Here is a 26,166-nt window from a genome sequence, read left to right as displayed (position 1 = left end):
TGTCCCTAGAGTTCAACTTTGCATCTTCTTATTCTTCTTTGTGACTAATTCCAATTTGTAGCAAACTCTTTGACAGACCCACAAAACCTAAGAACAGCGAGGCCCATCAAGCCAAGTGTCACTTCTGTGTTTTCCTGGGAGATCACCCCCAGAGGCTTCAGTCTTCCTGCCCTGGGGGCTGGTGATGCTCTGGGAGCTTCCTCCACCTGCATCTTAGGAATTCCCTTCCTTTTCTCCTTGATAAAACCCTGTCTCCTGCACCCCATGCCTTCCTCCTCTCTGGCAGACATCCTTTTCCAGCTTCCTGAGAAGGGATGCCTCAGAGGTACATTTTTTAAGGCTGAGAACTTAGACATCTGGAGATGCAATTAGTCTTCCCTCACTCCTGATTGGTATTGTGGGTACAAAATCGTGGATGGAAAATTCCTTTCACTCAGAACTGGAAAGAAGGGCTCTATGTCTTTTGGAATCCTGTGTTGCCCTGAGAAAGCTGATGCAATTCTGATTTCTGATATTCTGCAGGTTACCTGCCTTTTCCCTCCAGTAGCTTTTCAAAGAGATCATAAGACCTCTCTATCATGGATCTGAAATTTTATGATGGCATGCCTTGATGTGATTCTTATTTTCATTTATTTTGCTGGGTGTTTACTAAGCCCATTCATTCTGGAAAGTCATATCTTTCAACAGAAGAAAAATTTATGTCTTCCTTTAATAATTTTTCCTCCTTGATTTTCTTTGTTCTCTCTCTGACTCTTGTTAGTTGAAAGTTGGACCTCCAGGGATGAATCACCTAATTTTCTTATCTCTTCGTTGTTATTTTCTATCTTTGTATACTATTTCCTGGGAGATTGCCTCACTTTTATCTTCTACACATTCTGTCGATTTTTACATTTTTTTCTGTTATCTTAATCTTTACTATCCAAGAGATTTTTCTTGTTTTCTGAATGTTCCTTTGTAAATAGAATCTTATTTTGTTGTTTCATGGATGAAATATTGCTTTCTCAAGTTTTTTTTCTTTTCTCTGATTTTTCTGTTCCATCTGACTCTCATTTCCTCCTTTGTTTTTATCCTTTCTATACTAGAGACTTTCTTCAAATGCCTGGTAATTCTTTCCTGTCTATTCATATCTTAAATACAAATGAGCCACTAAGAAAGCTAATTAGATGCTGTATGCATACACATACACGTGGGCACACACACTGTCGGAGTGGGGTGCTTGTACAACTATGGAGTAATTAGTAGGGTAATCATTTGTGGTCCAAGTAACTTAATTAGGAGACATTTCATTTCTTCAGAGACATTTTTCCAGTCTCCTTCCCAGGTTGTGTGAGTAATACATGCCTAACTGAGAGGGGGAAAGAAGGAGGAGGCAGGGCATTTTCATGGTCCAGGATCTACATTTCATTCAGTACCCCTGCTTTCATCTGCTTTCAGCTGTGACTGGAGTCAAGTCCACAGCCTATCTGACTCAGTGTCTCTAGAGAGTAAACTTGCCTTCTGCAGAGGTGAGGGTAGGAAAGTTGTTTCACTGGGTGGGGGAGGGTAGAGAATCCAGGGGGGTCTAGCAGTTCCTCAGGTGGACCTTTACCCAGTCTTCCTGTTTGCAGTGCCACCTGCGCCCTAGTCTTCCGAGGTACCCGTATATCTAGTTCCCGAGTCTTTCCTGAGTTTCAAGTCAGATTACTAATTTTTTTAAAAAAGATTTTATTTATTTATTTGGGAAAGAGAGAGAAAGAGAGAGCACGGGGTGGGGAGGGTAAAGGGAGAGGGAAGAAGCAGGCTCTCCACTAAGCAGGGAGCCCAATGTGGAGCTCCATCCCAGGACCCTGGGATCATGACCTGAGCTGAAGGCAGACACTTCACCAACTGAGCCACCCAGGCGCCCCCAGATTACTACCTTTGGCTTCTCCATCTGCCGGTACCTTCTCTGCTCTTTTAAATGGGTGACCTATGTTCATTTCCTTCCCATCTTTCAAAATTTTGTTGCCACTCCTCCTCTGTGCCTCCTTTATGGATTTAAATCTTTACTCCTTTTAAAGAGTATATTAGTTTTCTATTGCTGCATAACAAATTACCACACATGTAGCAACTAAAAACAACACAAAGTGATTATCTCATAGTTTTTGTGGGTCAGAAATCTTAAAAAAAAAATAAAATCCAAATCTAATACAATGTGGGTCCTTGGCTCAGGATCCCTGAAGTAGTGATGTTGGCTAGATGAGTCTTCATCTGGAAACTTAACTAGGGAAAGACCCACTTCCAAGCAACTTCAGGTTCATTTCCTTGCAAAGCGGCCCCCATTTTCTTGCTGGCTTTTGACCCGTCTCAGGACCTGGCCACAGGCCTCTTCCACCCCAGCAACAGAAAATCTCATGCACCTTGAATCTTTCTCATGCCTCAGAGATCTGACTTGACTTTCTGCAATCAGCCAAAACAAATCTCTACTTTTAAAGGGCTCATGTGACCAAGACAGGCTCACCTGGATAATTTCCCCATCTTAAGGTCAAGTGTGCCATATCACATACCTTGTTATAGGAATAAAATCTCATATTCACATCCCAAGGATTATGCAGGGCATGTATACCTATGGTTGGGAAATCTTGGGGGCCATCCCAGAATTCTGCCTACCATGGTGAGATTTTTTTTAGCAGGGAGCAGAAATAAGCACGTGTGGTTTAATCTGATGTGTTAATTAGAAGTCTCTCATGCCCTCATTAACACATGTGACTGTTATAGGGCATTTTAGTTAATATCAGTGCTCTAGACATAACAGCAAACTTGACCTTCAACTCTTCACATGTGAATGCCACTCTCTTGAGTTATGGCTCAGGAAAAACAAGTCTTCCACCTCTCCCATCCAAATGAATGAGCCTTATGTGCCTAGGAATCCAAAGGAGACTCTGAGTGGACTCCCACATTCCTCTCTGGGACATGAGCCTGTTAGGAGCCTGGAGACCTGTATGAAGAGCTGTGGTTCTGATCCATTCCTAGTGGTCCAGACACACAATCAGGTGAGCCTGCTGTTCTGACATACACATGGATATTGTGTACCAGCATTACCCAGCTGCATGAAGACAGCACCGACAAGAGACAGCACCTTGGCAAAGGGACATGCTGATTTTTCTTGGCTTGGCAGATCCCAGTGGTAGTTGTTGTATCCAGTGATGAATCACTAATTTCTAGAAAACTTGACTGGAACCTGAAGGGGGAGATAAATGGGAGTGGGGTGTTGCTCGGAGCATTCCAGCAGACAAATGACCGGTCATGACTAAAAGATGGTTTTACATTTTCTGAGTGTAATCAAGTGAGATGTAACCAATATTCTCTAGTTCATTAGCCTCATGTCTCCTAACCTTCACTGTCAGGTGCTCCCTTGTGGAGAAGCTCTCTGTCGATCTCACATTTACTGTTGTTGTTGTTAAATTTTAGCTTAGAATAGAACTGGTAGGAGAGCCATTGACAGGTAACCAGCGGAAGGAGGACACCAAAGGGAGGAAAACTTTGCACACAATATGGTCTTAGACTAAAAGGTAGAGAAGAGAGAAACCAGGGAGGCAGGAGTAAGGAGAAAGATTGACAAGGGGAAAAACAGGCTGATTCAGTATCTTTCTGATGTGGGTGCTTTTCACATTAGAGCCAACTGGGCATCAGCAAACCAATACAATATGCACAATATTAGAAGAAATTCACAGAGGAGCCTCTTCTTGCTGCTACTGGCTGGAGTGGTGGTGGCATATACCTTACTCTGTACATGTGCAGCCTTCATTCCTAGCAAGGGTCTCTGGGTTTGTTTTTTCAGAAAATCGAATTTATCCTGTGAAAAGAGAGGTGTGGAGACAGGGTTCTGAGACAATCACCCGGGAGGATATGAGAATCGTCCCTACAGCAGGGCTGGGAGCCCCTGTGTGAGAGCCTGCCTTGCCTGAGCCTATTTCACGGTCTGCCTGCTGTGTCCACTGTGGAAAGCAGTGTCAAGAGCCTGGCTGTGGTCTTGCCTCGGTGGGATTTTAGTGGCCTCTCTGCCTCCAGTCTTTGCCCACCAGCTCCACCTTTCTTGCAGCCATATTTAGATTTCTAAAACCCAAATCTGGGGCGCCCGGGTGGTTCAACCGGGTTAAGCGGCTGCCTTCAGCTCAGGTCAAAATCCCGGGGTCCTGGGATGGTCCCTGCTGAACAGGGAGCCTGTTTCTCCTTCTCCCATTCCCCCCTGCTTGTGCTCTCTCTCTCTCTCTCTCTCTCTCTCTCTCAAATAAATAAATAAAATCTTAAAAAAAATAAAATCCAAATCTAATCATATTTGATTCTCAACTTAAAAACCCTTAGTAGGGGTGCCTGGATGGCTCAGTCAGTTAAGCAGCTGCCTTCAGCTCAGGTCATGATCCCAGGGTCCTGGGATCCAGTCCCGTGTCGGGCTCCCTGCTCAGCGGAGAGCCTGCTTCTCCCTCTCCCTCTGCCTGCCTCTCTGCCTACTTGTGCTCTCTATCTCTCTGTCAAATAAATAAATAATATCTTAAAAAAAAAAAAAACAAAACCCTTAGCGGACCTCATCTGTCTACAGAGCCATGCCCAAGCCTAAATTTCTGATCATGATATTCAGTGCTCTTCACATGACTTCAACGGTCTCATTTGTAGCTGCCATGCTCCATACATAGGTGCATGCTATAACCCCACTAGGCTGCACCTTTCCCTGAATTCACTCCGTCCTGTCATACCTCGGTGCCTTTGCATATGTTGTTCCTTCTACCTAGAGCACTCTTCCTTTCTTTGTCTATATGTCAGAAAGTATGGTACATCCTTCAAGTGCCAGTCCTAATTTCACTTTTTTCAGAGTTCTTTCCTTACCACTAACTTCTACTTCGTCTTTTCCACTTTAAGGCACCCAGGGATTAGCATAGTGGGCTAGCTGCTAATTAAAGAGAAGGCTATGTAGGCTCAAGTTTGCAGGTAAGGCATTGACATGGTTATGGACTCTCCCAAAGAGAATGGCTACAGACAAGCACAAAATAAATCCAGGGACACATGACTTTAATGTGATGCAGGTGGGAAATGTCAGTCTGTGGAGGGCATTGGGGTAGGAGGTGCTGGGATCAGAGATGCTCACAAGAGCTATATCCCGTGCTTTGGGGTCAGGATGCTGTGAAGCAGATTTGCAGGAGGCAAGCCAGGCTACCTGGGAGACAGAGGTCCCTTGGAACACATAAGCCAGTTAATATTTGTGGTGTGTTTGGACAGTTGTTGCTGTTAAATAGAGAGTCAGGGGATGAACTAGAAAGACAAAGTAAAGTGCAGAGGAAGGAAGGAGAGAGAGAGACAAGCACTTTGCAGAGCAGTCCCAATTGTTCATTTCACTCTAGCTCAGCAACAAGACTTATCTGGGAATAAAACAGACTGACCGACTTGAGGCGAGCCTCTGACCATTCACTCTCACTGCCATCTTGGGAAATTCACTTCTTCCTGGTTGTACACATGTTTACCTACAATAGAGAGAAGTTTTCGGACTTCCCAAGAGTCCAGAGGAATTCTTTCCTGTTCAGAGCATCTGCCACACACGGAGGTGACACGGGGAGACCTGACAATGCACAATGGGTCCTGCAGACTCAGTAGTGATGAAAGGCCGCTCACACTTTGAAATGCCTCCTAAAAAAGGCATGCCGAGTTTGGGTACTTAGATGTGTGATATCAGTTTAGATTTCTCCAACTTTGAACTCTGAAAAGCAACTCTGCCCTCCTGGTTTCTCTGCTTTTAGTACAGGTTGGAGGGGAGTTCCACATCCCATTTGCTGTGTCCTGATCTTCACAAAGCGAGTGAAAAGAAGGGGCATCCATAAGATGAGGGATGATAACAACCTGCTTCTTTCTCAGTGGAATCTGCGCCGGCAGATTCTCTGTCTGGGCCCACTTTTCACTAGCTTTTTGTGCACACCACACATACCCTCCCCCCACAGTCAAAGCAGCCTCTTATGTTTGTCTTCCCATTATCCTGGGGAGCTCCTCCAAGAAAGCACTGGGTCTTCCTCACGGAGGCTGCCGCCCCGCACGGCGCTTGGCACCTCGTGAGTAGTGAGTGCACCTCAGAATTGAGCCTGGCTTCCTCCCTTCTCCTCCCCTTGGATTATCCTGCTTATTTTCCTCTCCTTTTCCTTCTCATCTTTGCTCACCTACCAATCCCAGTCAGACTGACAGAGGCTGAAGGGAGACTAAAAAAATCCAGATGGGTACCCCAAATGGAAGGCTCAGTGCTCATAACTTTCCAGCTCCACTCTCAAACCAACCAGAACTTTGTCCTTCTTGGGCACTCCCCCTTTATACTCATCTGCCACATCTCTCATTCGTGATGCATATGACCCTCTCTGGCACATCATCTTCCCAGGCAGTACTTATGACTCAAAATCTTTCTGTACCTCCAGGAGAGGCCATATGCCATGGTTGTTAGGGAACCGCTCCCTGGAGCTCCCTGAAGCTGGCCTTAGTTTAAATCCTGGCTCTGCCACTTATTAGTTGTGTGATCTTGGATGAGCTAATTAAACTCCTTAAGCCTCAGTTTACTCATCTAAATAATGGGAACAATGATAATGGTATTTATTTCACAGAGTTCCTTTGAATATTAAATTAATACACACAAGGCAATCAAAGCTGAGCTGGGAGCTTAGTGAACACTATAGGAGTGTTTGCTATTATTATTGTTAATATTATGAAGGAATCACAGATCCACATATTTTCAGGCATTTAACCTCAATACTTACAACTTCAATCTCTCCATTTCCAGCAAATCTTTCTCCTCAGTCTGCAAACAGTTGCAAGTCTCTTCTCTCCTAAATAAAATTCCCTCCTACTCTATCTCCACCTTAAGCTGTTTCTCTCTCTCTCTCTCTCTCTCTCTCTTTACTTGTCTGCAGTCAACACCATTAACTGAGAAATCTACACTTACAATCTCCACCTTCTCACCTCCCATTTACGTCGCCAACCATAGCAATCTGGCTTTAGCTTCTACCACGCCACTAAATCTGTTCCCCTCTCGGATCACCACTAACTTCCCCATGGCCCCATCTAATTACCTCACTGTCCCTTGTGACCTTATTGACCACTCACTTTTTCTTGAAGTGTTTCCTGTATTTCTGAGACACTATTCTTTTCTGGTTGTAACAGTCAGCTTTTGCAGTTACGCTAAAGTGATAATCCCCAAATGTCAGTGGCTTACAACAATAAAGGTTTTCCTTTATGCACCATTCCACGTCTGCTGAGGTTTGGATGTTGCTCGGCTCCTTGTATGTTCTTCATCTGGGAATCCAGGAGGAAGGAACAGAGGCTCTTCCAGCCGAACTGCACAACGAGTCCTGACTTCTCCCCGGATGTAGTGCGCATCACCTGTGCTCACATTCCATTGGCCAGAGCAAGGCACAGGGCCCAAGCCTACTACTAAGACATCAAAGAATTACACTCCTCCCACTTGCAATGAGCAGAGACATACAGTGATCTTCCAGGAAAGATAGCAAATAATAGGAAACAATAATACAGTCTACCACACTGATTATCGTTCTATCTTTCCAATAGCTCATCCTTAGCCTCTTTCACGAGATTACATTCATCCACCCACTTCCTAAATATTCATGCTCTCCAGAGCTTCTCGCTCTATAGACCCTCTGCTGGTAATCCTACCCATGCCCTTAACTTACCTATATTCTTATGACTTCCAAATTTGTAGCACAAATCATCACTGGGCATATTTAGGGACCCTTGAACTTAACATGTCCAAAATGCAACTCATTTTCTTATCTTCCTATTTCCTCATTCTCCATCCTGGCTAATGGCAATGCTGTCAATCCAAATGTCTAACTCAGAAACCTGGGAAGGTTTAATTGTTCCTCTCCCTCATTGCATCCAATGAGCCAACTACAATCCACTCTACCTTTAAGATAAATCCCTGGTCTCTTCCCCACTTCCTGTTTACTCTGCCATCACCTGGCTTTGGGCCTTTCCTATCCCTTGCTAGAATTTTAGTGATCAGTTCTCCCCCAACTGGCCTGCCTGCTTCTGTCACTCTTCACGCGAATCTGTCTCTGCATTGCAGCAAAAGATACCCTCCCCTCCTTCTCTCCCAAATCTGAACTTCTCTGCTTAAGAAACTTCAAAGGTTCTCCTGTTAACCAGATATAAAATTCAGGCTCCATATTATGGCATTCAAGGCTGTGCACAACCAGAATTCTGCTGGGCTTTTCATCACCCTGTCCTGCTACTCACCATCTTGTACCCTCAGCTTTTGTTATTTTTAACTTCTCATTAGTATCAAATGCCCCATGATACTATGATGTTTCTCCTCCCCATGTATTCACTCACACTGTCCCATCTGTGCAAATGCTCTTCTCATTGTCTTTGTTTGCTAAACTCCTACTCACCCTTTGAAATCTAGTCATAACACCTTGCATAAAACCTTCCCCGACATTGCCCATTCCCCTAGCCCCCGCTCTACAAGAGGCAATGCCAACCTTTGTTATAACATTAATCATATCACATGATCATTCACATGACTTTCTCTTCTATAGAGATTAGGAGTACCCCAGACCAGGGACTGAATTATTGTCATCTTTAAAATTGCTCACGAACTAATGCAGTACATACACATCAGATACTCAGTAAGCGTTGGTTAAGGGAATAAATAATAAATGAATGACATACTCCAGTCTGTGTCACATTAGCATAATGGTCAGATTTTTCCAGTTATTGGTTTTACTCTCCGGCTTCTTGCTGGCTTTAGGCGACACAGTTTCCTTCCTATGTTGGAGGACTAACTTCTTGCCTTCAAGTTACAGTGGTCTCTGGAGTCCCGAGAGCCCGATAGTTCTAGCCTTATAGGATTCCTTAGCAAACCTTTTTCTAGAGTCCTTTCACCGAGCAAGGCTCCTCTGAGGCTGCACTCCCTATTCTCACCTTTCTAGAAGGTGCCCTGCTGGCTAGCTTAGGTCCTCCTCAGACCCTCCCCTGAAGCCCTCTGCTCCTGGATTACACCTCTCCACCTCTGCCAACCCTGGCTTTATGCTTTGCAGGGCTCAGTGCAATATGAAAATGTGGGGTCCAAACATTACTATGAATTTCAAGATGCCCACAGCAAAGCAATAAGCCAAGCATGGGTCCCTGCTGAGCATGTCTCTGTGGGAGCACATGCTTCTCCACCCGTGAAGCTGGCCCTCAGCTCTGTCTCCCAGTTCCAGGACGAAGCCACATGAGGGGGCAGGGGGGAGCAGGGGTGGGGATTAAACCAGGCATAGATCAGTTATTCAGGAAAATGAGTTAGCTAGGGTGAAGAGAGGATGCATTTTTGCCAGATGAGGACAAAAGCACTGGAGAGAATGTGGTGGAATAAGTTAAATCTGAATAAGGCCTTTAATGCAGATGGAAAAGGAGCTTAAAAAATTATGTGTGTGTGTGTTATATAGATGGTTAATATATAGGAGTATTTGGTAAGTAAAGGGTTTAGACCAATGCCATGTAGAAATTATTTTAAAAGTAAGAATAAGCAGTCTCATTAGAAGCATTTTGTGATTATAAGGAAATTGCTTGCCATCTTTTGCATCAAATCAGGAAATGTAGAGAGATGCTAATTCCATGGCTTGGGGATGTGGGCATAGAGGACCTTTATCCTCTATCAGGGCTCTGTCAGATGGCAAAAGGACAGGCCACAGGCTGAGCAGGGTTTGAGAGCTCATCCATCCCATCTTCTGTTTATTCCACTAAACACATTTCTTGAGCACTCATTTCCATGCCAGTGACTCAGACTCAGGTTTTTGCACAGCAAGGGTAGTGAAAGATCAGATTTGGGGGTGGCCCCAGAGCCGGAGATAGGTGGAGCCTATCTGATACCAGACAGCCTCCCTCATCCCCAAATCGACTGTAAATTCAGAGTGAAATAGCTTTGTTTAGAGTTCTTAAAAAAATTCACAGTGAAATAAAGCTCACACCTACAAATAAAATGCTAGCAGCAGTGGTACATAGTGTCCTGGTGGAGACAGGGCTGAGAAAGGGAGGGCCTGGCTTGGAAGCTGGAAGAATTCTTTTACCTCTTCTGGTCTTTCTCTTTTATCCTTCTTCCAACCTCACATTAATTAATGCAAACGAGGGAATCGCTTGGTTCCTGGGATTTGCCCCAAGCCGAGCACCATGCTGCAGCCACTTGTCACAGCATTGCTCTTGCTCTAATGCTGGGAGGGACTTCCCGCCAGCCTTGCATTTACAGAGTGTCTTCCAAGTTACAATCATTATCTCATTTTGATCCCCACGGTAGCCCTGTTTGGTAACTATTAGGTTGAACCCTATGAAATTGCCATTTCCGTAGGTCAAATATAGCCAAATGTCGGTGATTTCTTATACTGTTCAATCTAACAGTGGTGGTGCTATTCTCCCCATTCATATTTTCTCAGACACAGGTAGGGAAGATTAGAGAAGCATCTCCAATCTCACAGAGCCAGGCACGAGGTTTGGACCCCAAGCTGAACTTGTACTCTGATTCATGCCCTTTCTGCCGTCCGGCGCCCCATTGGTGTAAAATGGCAAATCAGTGCGGCCCCTCGTGCATAGGTTGGGAGTCTCATGTTAATGTGCTTTAACTGTCTTTTTTTTTTTCCCAGTCCTAGATTCAATAATGGTTCTTTGTACAAACTCATTCATTTTTAATCAGTTGACTGTAATGATTTGTTACAAATGATCTTTAATTCTCAGCTGCGGTTAATCAGTACTGAAAGGCACTTTTCCTGTTATGTTATTTGGATAGGACTCTTAGTGAAATACTTGCCTGCCATTACTTAATCACTTGTTTGTTTTGCCTCTGCACATAGTTTCGAGCAGCACACAGCAGTATAGAATGTGCATATTTTCCCTTGACCGATGGAGTTGAGTTCTCCAAGCCATAGTGGGGGTCTGGAGCCACAGTGGAGACTGTGGAGGGTCGTGTCTTGCTGGCGTTTGAGGCTAACTGACCTTCTGCAGGCCAAGCACAGAGCTGGGTGCTGAGGACATGCCGTTTATATATAGGCAATGGTAGCCCCACTTGGAAGTTTGCTGTGAGGATGGAGGAGAGAGGTGGTGGAGGGGATGGCACTGAACCCATCATCCCTGGAAGGTCAGGAAGTCTTCCTGGAGAAGCTGGAGCCTGGACAATCTTAAGCAGGCAGAAGTTTCTAGGCAGATGGAACTGCAGATGCAAGAGCCCAGACAGCAAGAGAAAGGGAATGGGCATTGAGCAAGGCTGGAAGGCAGAGAGGACGCTGGGGAGGCTCGCCCCGCACGGGTCCAGGGCAGTGAGAGGGGCTGGGTCACAAAGGACCTGGGTCGCATCTTAAGCCTTGAGAGGTTTCAAAGGGGGAAAAAACCTGAGTAGATTTACTTTAGAAACATCTGTCTGGGGGCAGTGTGGAGAAATCCCGGAAGGGACTGAGAGGGGGCAGGAAGCCCAGAGAGGAGGAGGGGGAGGAGGAGGAGGAGGAAGGCAGGAGATGCCGGGGCTGGAGTTGAGTAAATGGCTGTGGCAGGCAGAGGAATGGGTGGTGGGAAGTGAAGGCTGGCCTGGAAGGAGGTTAGTGAAGGAGGAAGGGTGCAGGAGAGGAATTTCTAGTCTCAGTCTTTCAGGGCCAGGTGGGGACACTTGTTTGCTGTCTGAGAGACCAGACTTTCCAGGTCCAGGCCAGGGGTACCTGTCGGCAGGAGTGGGTGGCCACTGCAGGCAGAGCAAGAGCAACGGCTCAGGGACACCTGAGCTGCCAGTTCTCTTGAGGCAGTGAGGTCCGCCTTGTGCCATCTCACAGTGAGGCTGACCAATGAAGGGAAACTGAAACTCTTTCCTTTCCCCTCACCAGCCCCAGGTTCTGGTGTTTCTGGACCTCCTGGGAGTCCAGCATGACCATTCAAAGATTTGAGTCAAACCCAGAGCAGAACAATCTAGAAGGCTACCTTTCAGATTCATTTTGTCCGGAGATGTGACCAGGGATACCTCCGGAGGGCGAGTCCCATGCTCAGCTGCAGGGAGAGGTGAAGCCTGTCTGAGACTTCTTCCACAGCCTGTCTGTGGATGGGCCCGCAGCTCCGGAGTGCAGGGGCTCCCATGGAGCTTCTGTTGTCAGAGTGGTGCTTGTCGCTGTGATGGGGGAAGGGCTAGATGATGCTGGGATCACCGTGATACTACTGTGGTCTGAGTACAAAAGCAAAGAACACAAACCAAAGATGGTACCAGCTCCCTCCCTCCTCTACATGGAAGACCCATTTGCTCTTTTTTATCAAAGCATAGAAAGTATGAGGTAGATTTCATTCGTCTTCATTATCTCCATTTTTGATGGCCTTGTCATACTCCCTTTATCCTTTTGACGTCCATTATGGTGGTCATTAAGTACCCCTTTCCTCTTGGTGTCTCAGACTAATAGCTGAGGAGACTAATTCATGCTATAGTGTGAGTGACTTATGCTTTGGTTTAAAATGAAAATCTTGGGGCACCAGGGGCTCATTTGGTTAAGCGTCGGGGGGGTCTCTGCTCAGCGGGGAGTCTGCTTCTCCCTCTCCCTCTGCCTGGCTCTCTCTCTCTCTCAAATAAATAAATTTTAAAAAAATCTTTATAAAAAAATAAACAAAATGCAAATCTCTCTGGAAAGGGAAAATAGTAAGACAAAGTTATAAATCTAATAGTAGAAATTCAGGTTTCAGAACAGAGACTTGGAGGTATATGAAATCCTTCCAATCACACTGTATAAGCAACTGCCTGCCTAAGAATGGGGCTTCTTGGTTCTGACCCATCCCCAGAAGGTTTCTTTAGAATGTCAATGATGCAAATCAGAAAGGATCTCACTCATAACCTCACTGCAAGGAAATGGATTTTAAAGATTCAGGATTCGCCAGGTCTCTGCTCAACTGGCTCTCTCGCCCTTGAATGTTCTCTCCCATTTCTGAGCCTTGGCACTTCTCTCTTCATCCAATTCCTTTCTGCTGTGAGCCCTCTCAGGGCTCATACCTTCATTAAACTCTTGACACAGAAGCCCCACAAATAGATCTTTCCATACACACAACTGTGTCTTCCCCAAGGACTGTGATCTTCTTTTTCAAGAGCCAGAATCATTTCTTACTCATCTTTTTATTTCCAGTGATTTTCAGTTCTGGCAGAAAATAAGTGATCAGTAAGTGGTTTTCGTTTTTATTGTTTCTTTTGTTTTTGTTTTCGTTTTCTTTTCCCTGGGGAGAGGTGCAGATGGATGAATGTAATGTAGAAAGCAGGGTGGGATTTTGTTTGGGAGCCTCCCTCCAGACTTTCTCACGGCAATACTGTCTATATTGACCAGGCCTTCCCTGGGGGAGATGAGATGAAAAAGTCACTATTTGTGCCTTCGAGGAACTCACAATGTCAGTTCAAACATAGATGTGAGAGAGTGAAAAAGTTGAAAGCATGGTTTTCCTCTTAGCCCAAGCTGGAAGTCCTGACTTCCCTCCTCCCTCCTACCTCGGGAGTATTTGGAAATGTGGGTATCGTAGTCAAAGTGTGTGTGTGGTGGTCAAAATGTTCGGAAATATGTGTGTGGTGGGCCAACTTCCAACACAGGGTGAATTGAGGTGAGACATGAATATCGCCCTGCAATCCCATGGACAGTATCTCCCAAAAAGAATCAACCCCCACAAAATGGCACTAGTGTAATCTCTAAAATACAAGGCTAGACAACATTGGCTCATCCTGGGACACTAAGAATTTAAGGTTTTAGATCAAATATTAATTTTTGAACACTTAGAACAACTAAAGAAAGTAAACCTTCATTTTCTAGGACCTACTTTATGTTACCCCACCGTCAATACTCCTCTGCACTGGCTTGAACTCCTCCACCTCCTCAGGTCATGCTAAGACTGAGATTCTACTCAAACCACTGTAGCCCCAGGGACAGTGGCCAGGTCATCACACTGCCAGTGGCACACTGCTCCAATCCCGTACTTCCTTTGCCTAATTCCCCCAAGGCCAGCATCTGAGCAGAGCAAGTTTGGACACGCCAGCCCTGAATGTGGTCCCAAGGGCCCCATTTGCCTTGTTCTGGCCTTGTCCCCAACTTCCTGGTCTGCTCCTACATGCACTAAGCTCTTGACCTCTGGCTTTGCCTCCCCTATTTTGCCCTGGCTCAGATATCTTAAATATTTACTACTTCTCCAGATTTTGATCTTGGACAATGTCACCCAAAAAAAGAGTCATCCCACTCAAAATGACAATGATGCTCCCACTGGGTTTATAGCAGGCCACTGGTTTAATCCATTTCCTGTTTGACTTGGTAACTCCCCACCTGCTTCCCCAGGTCACAGGCCCCAAGAGCAGGCCCTGGTCCACAGAAGTGCCTGACTTGCCCCTGACAAAAGAGAAGGACTCAGGTGCTGTGTCTTCTGCCCAGAGTTCGAATCCTGTGTCTTCCATGCTCATGTTGACCGATGGGGAAGCCACAGAGCTTTGGCTCACAGTCCAACTGAAACCAAAGGAGAGATCTTCCTCAAATGCCTGGGAGGTTGACCTTGTATCACTCTAGCAATGGATCCTCCCTAAATTGTCGATCCAATGATATGTAACAAATTAAAACTGAACTTGTTCCAAGGAGACAGGATATCCTGGGCCAGTTGTATAGTTGTAGGTCAGGTTCTTTGAAGAGAAATTGGCTATCTTTGAGGAAGACCAGAGAGCTGCCATCAGAGAAAATATACTCAGCCTCTGGCCCTGAGGGTGACACCTTTGCCAGCAAAGTCCTGGCTTAGCCAATTAGCTGCCCACAGGAGCCATTTAAGGGAATGAAGACATATTCCCCTCTGTCCACACCAGACAAGGCAGGGCTGTATATCAGATGAAGAGAGGGCCAGGGCTTACCTTAGATCCAAAGCTTTCTCTTTCCCTTTTTTGGACTCATTTTCAGCTCCTTTCACTGAGGCAAACACACATCCTTAGGCAGGAAATTACCCTGGTGATGGATGTCTAGCAAATGCAATTTGGCCCTGGTTTAGTGGTCTCCAAGGGGTGCCCTTCCAGGGTGGTGTGCAGAGTTTGGTGATGACTTAAGCACTGTGCACCCAAGGCCTCCTGGTAATGAAGCGTTTGTCTGTGTCACGCTTTGGCCCCCAGAACTTTCCACTCCCTTTGGATGCAGGGAGGCTGTGGGAAAAGAGGTAGGAATGGCGGAAGGGGCAGGGAAAGGGCAGGGAAAGGGCAGAGTAGGTGCTGGGAATAGGGACATTCAGAATAAGAACAGACAGATTGGCCAAAGAGACATGATGCCTCCCCAGGTGAGGCCGGAACATAAGTTGGGGGGCAGGGAGAACTTCAATGGCTGAAATTCTATAATATTTCCTAGTCAACCTTGTGCTCAAAATATAATCCCTTAATTCTACTACCTTGGGGACTTCAGAGGGATCAATAAAGAAAAATGGCCCAGATCCTGTCTTTGCGGTATTTCCATTCCAGTTGGAAAGGTCAAGCACGCACCATCAAACTTCCAGGCAACACACTTCCATCCAGCATGGCCACACACAAGCAAATGAAGTAGCATGTGCAATATTGACCCGTCTGTGGAGCAAAGGGAAGGACAAAGGAGGCCATCTGCATTCCACCTGCCTGAGCTCTTCATCAGCTCTGCCACTTAGAAGCTGAATGGCCTTGGGCGAGTTACTTAACCTCTTTGTCTCCATTTCCTGACTCTAAAATGGGGAGAGTAATAATAGCACTTTTCTTGTAGGCTTTTAGGGAGGATTCAGCAGGGCAAGGCACAGAAAGCCTAGGACCTGGATCGGGGCTGTGTCAGCACATGCTAGTGTCCCCCTCCCCTCTTAAGCCAAGGCCACTGAACCCTTGTCATGTCATGGACCCTTTTGGTCTGCTGATGCATCTGAATCCCTTCTCAGAATAATGGTATAAATGCATAAAATAAAAATATATAGGAATTACAAAAGAAACTGCATTTTTATTGATATGCAGTTATCAAAATACTAAAAAACCAAATTTGCTGTATGGTAATATATGTGCTTCTTTATTAACACAGTAAATAACCAGATTTGCTGGCAGCTCTAATAAGTACTGTAATTTTGAGATACTAATAAGCTTAAACAATATTTCAACCTATCTGCAACAACTGTAATGAGACATAAAAATATCTGTGATTTCTATTGGTGACAAAATTACAGCCACTGCTAAGGCTATTATGACTTGTTGCCCACATTTAAAATTAGAGGGACTTCTAAATTTTTGTTAGAGGTTGGTGAAAAAACAGATATAATTTTTTTTCCATCTTAATTCACGGACTCTCCACACTAAGCACCGATACAAGACCTGATAAGATAAGTTACAACCATACTCTCTAAATTTTTAAAATCACACTTACTTTCACACTACTAAAGCAAAATAGAAACATAATAGGAAAGTGAAGAAATTTAGATTAAATGGGAAAAGACAAAGGAAATTTTTAAAAAACCCACGTGACCCTGCAAGAGCCACTGCTAACAGTTTGATTTTTAAGACATGGAGCTCATTGCTAATCCTTTTTCCAGGCACTCAATCTCCTCCTCCCATCATTAAATTGCAGTGTCACTCAGAAGGATGTAAAGGAACGGAGAATGCTCAGTAAAGAACCAACTCAAAGCACCACGAATGTAGGCCAGAAACTATATGCAACCTGGTCATAGAAAAGGAGTCTTGCCCTTTACAGCCCAGCCACCCAGAGGCAGGGCCAACGTCAAGAAACAGAGCTAGGGGGACACGCTGGAATCTTCCAGCCCCACAAATAGGAGCTATCCCACAGATCTCAAATCTCGCATCAGACCTGATGAATGATCTTAAGTTGGAGCTATGAATTGTGAATAATGAAAATTACCCACTTAGTGAGGAATATTGACAAAACTCCAAACCTGCCAGATGCTCAGATCAGATTCCTGATACATGTAGGCAGAGCGGGAGGGCTCATCCAAAAAATCCACTTGGGCATAATGATAAAGAGGTAGCACGGCACCTAGGAGGTATTGCACAATCTATACAGATACCCAGACACATGGGGACAGAGAAGGACCCTTGTGTCACCCCGAATGATCCCCTGTGGCAACAGCATGCAGCTTTCTCTGGGGTGAAAACCTCGTCTGACATAGATTCAGCTGTCATAGGTCACCTCTGGAAGATTGAAGGCTTGGAGCAGCTTGTCTGGTCCCTGTGAGCTCCCGCAGAGGACCCCCTGTGTGTGAGTTCAGAATAGGGTGGACGCCAAGCTCCAACTTACTTTCCCCAAGTCATAGGAGCGGTGGCCAGGTTCTGCACTCTTGGCTTGCCATACTTCCTATGGGAACATGAGGTTGTGAAGCTACTAACCATCAACTTAGGGTCTTACTGCACCTCCTGGAAGGAACTCCCGTGAGACTGGGGCCATCATCACCAGAGCAATGTTAGAAAAGCATCTCCTTTCCCTTCTCCAGCTTAGATCTTAGAGCAATGTCCTCTTCTGACCTCCAAACAGAGACCTTTCCTGGGGAGAGGGCGGGAGGAGGGTGTTGATGAAATTCTGTCAGCACAGTCCTCACAATGTGAGCGTGTGCTTTCCTGGAAGGACCCGGCCACCCTGAGGTGACGCACCCCACTTCCTCTACGCCTAGCTAAAGATCACAGTCCAGGATAACAGGCCAGGAAAACTCCTGAGTGCAAGGCACCACCAAATTTCAAAATGTTTTTAATAAAACAATGTGGAAAGGGCAGACTGCTCATTTTGATTCTCCACTGGGTCGTTCAATTAAAGCTGAAATTCTGGGGCATCTTGAACCACCCTGACCATATTTTCCATTAGTAATAATGATAAAAGATAATTATTGAGCCTGTCTGTCAGATATTCCAGACACCCGTACCTCCACTTAATTAATTGCTAATTAAGATATGAAAGAACTGCAGTGTCTCTCACACATCCTGACTTTATTAAACCTCAGCAAATCTTCCTCAGGGAAAATAAACCTAAACCACCAAGGCTGAATCCCTTCCTTGGATTTGGAAACCACAGCTGGAGGGGGGAGGCGAGGCAGCGGGGGAAGGCCCAGTCTGAGTTGGGGTCATTTAACCATCATTCTGATGGCGTACCATGTCCCCAAGGGGAAAGAATGAAAGAGAACGAAAGAGCAGCTAATAAGTGTTGAGCTCCTCCGTTCTGCCATACATCGAGCTAAGCCTTTTCCCTTTATTGTCTAAATTAATCCTCACAGCAAAATTCCAGCCTCTTCCATTTCTTGTTCTATGGAGATACAAGACACAGAGATGCTTTCTTTTCCAGGTCTTTACCATTACTGATAAAGGCAAAAAGGTTTCATGGTAGCCAGCTTTCAAGATGACCCCCAATTAGTCCTTGCATTCTAGTATTCATACCCTTGTGTTGTCTTTTCCCACATTAAATAGCATTAACCTATGTAACCAATAGGATGTTGCAGAAATGATAAGGTGGGTCATACAAGATGTGCTAGCTTCTCCCTGGCTCTCTCTTAGATCCCTCATTCTGGGGGGAGACAGCCATGCTGTGAGTACACACAAATAGCCCTGTGGAGGCCCACGTGGGGACACCTCCCATGACAACCAGCACCATCTAAGTGAGTCCTCAAGGAACCAGGGCTTCCAGCCCTAGCAAGTCTTCAGATGATTACAACCTTCACTGACATCTTACTTGAAACTTCATGAGACCTTGAGCCTGAACCACCCAGATAAACTACTTCGGAATTCCTGACCCACAGAAACCATGAGATAATAAATGTTTATTGTTTTAAGCCAGTGAGTTTGGGAGTAATCTTTATACAGCAATGGATAATGCATTCATTAACTTTTCACAACCTTCTGAATTGTAATGTCTTGCCAGTACCAATGGGTAGGAGAAATCTTTCTAAGTAAACTTCAAACATGTAGGCTGAAAATAGGAGCCCAAATAGTAGTCATTCAAGGTAACTTCTTATAGGAGACTTTGAGTTTAGGAGTTGAAAATGGGTCAGATCACCAATAGCTGCCTCAATTTCCCATTTTCTCATTAAGATGACTAAGTACAATTTGTTGGCTGTTGTACTGAAAATCTGATCCACTTTCAGCAACCAACTGCTGTAAAAGAAAAAATATGAATTGACAATACTTTAGCATATTGGATGGTCTTGTCTAGAACTGACTGGCATCCTTGCAATCACATGGCTACTTCTGGGACATCTTCAGCAATTTGCAGTAAACAAACCCAAACCACCCAAGTACCAAGGTTTATGCTGAATATCAAAAAGAACTGTTTTTGTGAAATCTGAAACCTGTCCCACCTGGCCTGGCAGTGTTGTTCTTCTGCCCACAATTTACCTAGGCTGAAGGGGAAAAAGACCCAAGGCTTTGGAGGAAATCCATGCTTGGGATCAATAGGGCATCATGGGTGGCACTCTCTGGAACACCCGATTCCCCCAGATCCTGCCTGGGCAGTCACGGGCAGGGAGCCCAAGCAACAAAGTCTGGGTCCAGCCCCTCAGGTTGCTGGACTCATATTCAGTATAAAAAGGGTCAGCACTTGATGTGGAGAGAAAATATAATGCACATTTTCTAGACATATTTCATAGGAAAACTATATTTTTCAAAGATGAGCTTTTATAAGCTGAACCCAGAAAATGGCTTTCAAGGCAATGTTGGGCATAAAGGGCAGAAATGCAGGTATTTGAGTGGGTAGAGAGAATGAAAAAAAGAACACATCAATTTGCTGAAGCAAAACCCCCTTCAATTTCCTCGATTAAAAACCGATTCCTTTGATGCGCTATTTTATTATCTATTTCTCTAGCTAGGTATGAGCATAGTCATTCACTCTTTTAAGCAATGTATATTCATTTACTATTTTAAATGTCTTTGTTTGATAGTCTCAAAATTATAAAAATGACACGTTCATGGTACCACATAAAACAATATGAAGATGCATACGGGAAAAGCTAATCATCCCCACCCCCCAACCTCAGCCCCTGGTGAGTCAGGTCGCCATGCTCCTTGGTTGTATGTACATCTCCTGGGGCTCCATTTCCCCTCTTCTTTGGTCCCCCACACAGTGTGTAGGCTGAAAGGGCATGGGAGCTAGAGTGCTGCACTAGGTATTTATCCAACAGCTTTGCCTTGGAACTCCTTACACGGAATACTTGCTCACGTTTTGACCCACCAGCGTCCATTTCTGTTATAATAATCATTTGCCTCGTTGCCGGTTATATGAAAATCTACTCCAAGATGGTGCCTTTGTGTGGTCTCTTCAGGGCTGTCTGGCTTGTTCATCAACTCCAACATGTCTATGAGTGAGGTTACGCACATTTATCTGAGGGCTGGTGTATTGGATTCAATATGAGCTTCCAGAACACAGCGAGTACTGTCATGACTTCAGGAAGACTGGCACACACTTGCTCGAATTCAATGTGGCCGTTGTTCAGCCTACAGTTTGAAACCTGTTTAAAAAAAAAAAAAGCTAGTTAAAAAATAAAATACGTAAATAAGTAAACAAATAAATAAAAGCTAGTTAAATGGGAAGGATTAGAATGCAGGGGACCTGAGCTCTAGTTCTAATTCTCAAAATAACTGTGTGTTTGGTGCCTGCCCCCACGAGTGAACCTCCACTGTTGTAACTCCTATCCGGTGTCTCTCTCCCCTATGGGCAGGATCTCCTTGAGGGCAGAGGCTGTGTCTCCAGTGCCTGCCACAGACCCAGCTACTCAGAAGGTTCTTAATACGTGGGTGCTGCCAATGACCAAAACACCAAATCAGAGCATCTACCCATAGTCACAGAGGAATATATGTGGTTAGATGAGCATGAAGGAAAGGACGGAAGTCTACATCTCATGCTGTCAACATGGGAGCTGAGGGGAATGTGGGTGGTGCAGGAGGGAGAGTGGGTGGAGAGAGGCAAGTAATAGAGGAAAAAAAATAAGGACATGGCACTAAAAAAGCCTCATTGTATAATACCATCCTTTTTGTGAAAGTATGCGTATGTATGCATAAGTAAATTAGGGAAAAAAGGATGATGCTCATATGTTAAGTCAAAACAAGTTGCAGAGAATTTTGGTTAAAAACTATAAACAAAAACATCATATATCTGTGTATATGTGCCTGATTGGGTTTCGATGAGCGTGAGGAAGGGTGTGTGTTGTGGGTGCTGTGAGGTACCATCCCACAGAGGTACTCACCGCCAGGTGCTGGGAGTGAGGGCAGCTCACAACTCACAGCTGGGTTTCTGACCAGGAGCTGCTTTGCTCAACTGTGAGAGCCAAAGACAGGTTGGGGCCAAAGACCTGTCCCTCTTCAATGCAGGGCAGCTCCAGAGCTCCCTCTGGCCAGTTCTGCTTCCTGTACTCCCCCACAAGAGTGTGCCCCAGGGACCCTTCAGTGCATGTAACCTATTTCAGTCTGCTTCCCTGGAACTTGACTCATAACAGTGTGGAAAAATACAGGCTGGACTATTAAAATGTGACATCCAGGGGCTGAGGTTGGGGGGTGGGGATGATTAGCTTTTTCCGTATGCATCTTCATATTGTTTTATATGGTACCATGAACGTGTCAATTTTACAATTTTGAGACTATCAAAGACATTTAAAATAGTAAATGAATATACATTGCTTAAAAGAGTGAATGACTATGCTCATACCTAGCTAGAGAAATAGATAATAAAATAGCACATCAAAGGAATCGGTTTTTAATCGAGGAAATTGAAGGGGATTTTGCTAACATGTTTGATGACTTTTGACTTAATTGGCTCAAAAGGGATTGGGCCAGCTTTTCAAGGGTGAAATCATCACCTCTTAGAGTGAGAAATAAAAGGGTCAATGGGTAGAAGCAAAAAGTAGAGGGAGTTTTAATTCCCTGGAAGAAGAAAATCTCTAATATCAGAGTTATCTGCTGGAAAAATGGGCTGCAAATTTGGGTAGCCACTGTGCAAATTACACTGACCAGAGGAAGTGTAATTATTCCATTTGGTGAGCAGTCAGATTAGGACAGGAGGAGGGAAACACCTCACATTTACGTCACCATCAATGCTTCCCCTTCCTGGGCAAGTCTACAGATAAACATTCTCCTTCCCAGTGATGCAGCCTCAGAATCTTTCCTAACCCCATGCTCCAAGCAGCCACTACTGATACACTGGAGGGAGGATTCACCAGAGATGGAACCTAGTTGCCATTCCAGAACTGAATGATCTTTCTGTTTCTTCCAATTCTCAGGTTCCAGGGTGGTGGAGGGGGGGCTTCCCTGGGAAGTTCAATTTATTCAGGAAGAACTTAGATGAGCAAGCCTACACTGTAGCCAAAGGCTTGCTCTTTCCTCCCTCCAGTGCTAATTGATTTTTGCAAATACATATGAGATCCCTAAGGCTCAGTGTCCCCATTGGAGAAGGCTCTGAGGATTTGTGGGAAGCAAGCCCAAGAAGGCATAATCATCCTGTAATGGATGGTGTCGATGGTCCCTGGGAATTGTGCAGGGGGAGCACTGGTCCAAGTTCTGCATGGGAGCCATGCTTAGACAGATTGACAAACTGCTGACACAGACACTCCCCACTCGCAGTAGATGCCACTGCTTTTGTAGGGGGTGGTTCTAGCCTAAGAGGATTGCCCTCTGCGCCGCCGCATCCATTTGCTCAATGAGTATTTGGTGAACTTCTCTGTGCTGCATTGTGCATGGGACGAGAGCCAAAGTAGGGCGTAGGACAGAGAGTCCAGAGGGAGAACAGCACAGATGAGGAGGTTTACAATAGGTGGTGACTTTTATGACATGGGAACGTATGAGTGATGTGGACATTATGCACAGAAAAGGGGCCCCAGTTTAGGGGCAATGGGCGGCTTCCCGGAGGAAGTGCCGGACATCTGTCATCATCAAATCGCTGAAGCATGTAATTATAGCCACCTGCAAAGATCTCAGAACTGTTTTATCACCTAAAACACATTTCCGGATTTATAATCATTCTGTAGAACTTTTTTCTTAAATATTTACGGCTTTATGGCAAAGCTATGAGAGTGAACTAAAGAAAATTAATAAAATAAATAGAACTCTCTGGAGAGGAAACAAAATAACTTAATATACCAGTTTTCTTTGTTTCCAACATCCACGTGGTGTATCTCCAAGTTTACTGAAAAGGAGATATGGTGGCTAGGATGGAAAGGGAAACTGAGGCTCCTTATTTTGAAACCATCAACACCTTCCTTCCCTCTCTATTCCTGTTTCAGGTGGACGTATCATCACACCTGCACAGAGACGTATCATCACAGACCTGCATCCAGGTCTCTTGGAGTTAGGATTGAAGAGCGTGTGGGAAAGAGAAGACATCGAAGACCCCATCACTAAAGGTATTTCCTGTGAAACTTTTACCATCCATCACAGCGATGGCCAGTTCGAGGCTTTTGCTTGTGACCACAGGGACTGAGGCTTTTTGTCACTGCAACAACAGCCTCAGGATAGCCTCCCTGAAATGAGATGCTCAAGAGCATTAGCTCCCCTGGGCTTCATGCCATCTCTGTAAAAGCTGGAGAAACCGGGCACCAAGGTTTTGGCTTTCCATAAAATATTTCTGAAACGCATTTCATGATGTGGTCGGTAATAAAAGTATATTACTGCTCTCAGTCCCTCCAAGAGACGAGGCTTGATTCCCAGCCCAACTGCGCCTGCACTGGGCCTGCAGGAATCGGTGCTAAATTATTCACCAGCCCGATTCAAATTTCTGGAGTTCCAAAACCTCTAATAAAGTATTATGAAAAAATATCCATCTCTTTATCTCTATCCATAACCATTTATATGGCTAGAGGAAAAACCTGTCGTTTTATTTCTTTTAATTTAAAAGCTTTCCTAATTCCTTTTCCACACCACATATATATGTCTAAAGAATTTTCAGGTTGAAATAATAACCTTCTGAAAAATGGTCCATAGGAGAAGGCTCTCAGGATTCAGAGTTGACGGGCACAGTGAAAATTGTGCTCCCTTAGTAACTTTCCCTGACACTCAAATTTGACACACGGAATTCAGAACTTTTCAAATAGGTGTGGCCCTTTTTTATTGTACAAAACAATGATGATAGACTCATCAGCCTTTTCTCTCTATTTGTTTATATGGTTGCTAAAATGTGTTCAGGAAAAACTCATTTCCAACCTCAGACTCATAATGCACTCATTATCTATCATCACTCTGCAGCAAGAGACAAGTCTATTTTGAAGCCCCAAGTTTGAATCAGCCCAGGCCACTCACAGCAACACCCTACCTCACTTGGGGTATTGGCTACAAAGTATCCCAGGCTGTTTAAGACAACTTTGAGCCTAGAAACTCACAAGAGACTTTAGAGCATTAAGCTGGCTATCAGCCATTCACACTTTAGAGCAATTTGGTTAATTTGGTGTTTTTATGTAAGCAGCTGGTTGAGATCAAGTTCTCTGCAACCAAGCAGAGCTGGAATGGGGTGGACCGTCTGGGTGGCAGCTAAGGGTAGCTGTCAGGACAGCATCCCTGGAAAAGTATTAAGATGAAGACATTTGTACTTATTAGCACTCTACTGAGAGAACGTACTGTGTAGCTAAAAGAATATTTGACAAACCACTTGCATTACAAGATTAACATCCCCCCCACCCCTCACCCTGGCCAAAGAAACTTGTTCAAATAAACATGGTTAGTTTCTAAGCTGAGTTCTGAATGAGGTGGGTTCAACAGGGGTATGAGATCCAGGGTGCCCGTCATTGTCATCCTCTTCTAAACTGATGTTGAATAAATATTTAAAGAATGTTGGTTTAAATGTAAGACAACTCATTAGCCTGACAAGAGCACCCACCTATTTTCATTAGCTCTGAAATCTGAAGTTTCTGATGGAGGGAGTAGGAGGATGAAAGAGGGAGCCCAGGACCCTGCCAGCCAGAATGAGAGTCTGTGAGGGACCTGAGAAGCCAGTGTGCAGACGCAGTGGGAGAGGGATGAGCCCTGAGGACAAGCATCTCATCCCATATGGAGCTAGTCTTACTCGAGCAACGAGAATCCTGCCCTGGTCTGACCTGGGGAAATCATCCTCCGACTGAATCAGAGAAGGCTCATGAAAAGCAAGGATGAGCCTAATGATTAAAGCAGGCCCTGGGATTATCCTTATGATTTTGTTATTTATAATAAGAAATATATATTTGGTCTTCATCCAGTTTCCAGCACAGAGCTCCTAAAACCCTTGCTTAACATGTCCTAAGTGATGATGATGTAGTTTTGAATGTAGATGAGGTTCGATGGGGTGAGGTCTGGAGCTGACAGCCAAGAAAGAATTCTTGAGACGTGTTTGGTGCAAAATGATGGTTTTATTAAATCACAGGGACAGGACCCGTGGGCAGAAAGAGCTGCTGCGTGGGGATTGGGCAGAAAGAGCTGCTGCGTGGGGATTGTGGGGGGTGAATGACTATATACCTGGGAGTTGGGGGAGGTAAGGAAAAGGGAGGTTTTCAAAAGAACTTTCATATGCTTAAGAGGACCTACAAGATTCTGGAGACCTTGCCATAGTCAAGTAAAGGTTATTTTTCCCTCTAGTAAAGCATTAACATTAAGACAGTTGGGAGCTTCCTGGAGGAATGTTATACTCTGCCTATCTCAGGTCCTTGCTAATGAGCTGTAGTTTATAAGGAAATTTTATTTTATTTATATTCCCTTCTACCTTTGTTTCCTACATCACTATGAATAGGTGGGTGATGTTAGGGCTCCAGGAAATTGAGTCTATGGGTCTCTGGAAGTTAGGCTATTAATAAGAATGCTTTTTCCTTGTAAGTCACTAAGATATTTGTAAACTGAGGGAGACTTCTCTCATTCTGGACTGTGATCTCTATTAGTTAACCATTTGTTTTTCCCTTCCCTCAGCTTTAGGGCAGCCAGGAGTGCCTGAGGAATGTCACATATGTCCCACCTGGGAGTGTGTGTGCGTGTGTGTGTGTGTGTGTGTGTGTGTGTGTGTGTGTGTGTGACAGGGGTGTTGTGGGGGGTCAGCTTGTGCTTTGTCCTCAGGTTGGCTTCTGCTCCCTCATCAATAAGAGCTATAAAGGTGTCCTGATATTCATAACAAACCCCTTTCAACCGCACCCAAATTTATGTCAATGTTGGGACTTTGGGAATGCACCTAAGAATGGGGGCTGGAAACCAACATTGAGACTTGAGTGTTGGAACTTTCAGTCCTCTGGGGAGGAGAGAGC

At 44.8% G+C, this 26,166-nt stretch overlaps 1 protein-coding gene across 5 annotated transcripts in view; it reads left to right on the top strand.

The window, feature by feature from the left end:
- TNR (tenascin R) overlaps positions 1–26,166 on the top strand; it is a 432,595-nt gene that overhangs the window by 196,799 nt on the left and 209,630 nt on the right. For all 5 annotated transcript variants that reach the window (XR_012380546.1, XR_012380545.1, XM_073900051.1 and 2 more), the window contains exon 2: positions 23,197–23,316. The gene's annotated coding sequence lies outside the window, so the exon portion shown is untranslated. The remainder of the gene's footprint in view (positions 1–23,196; positions 23,317–26,166) is intronic.

Source organism: Callorhinus ursinus, unplaced genomic scaffold (assembly GCF_003265705.2).
Source record: "Callorhinus ursinus isolate GAN/ISIS: 27379988/994484 unplaced genomic scaffold, GSC_fseal_2.0 scaffold13, whole genome shotgun sequence".
NCBI classification, from domain to species: Eukaryota; Metazoa; Chordata; class Mammalia; order Carnivora; family Otariidae; genus Callorhinus; species Callorhinus ursinus.
Note: the sequence above shows the minus strand (reverse complement) of the source record. Positions and strands in the feature narration are given on the sequence as shown.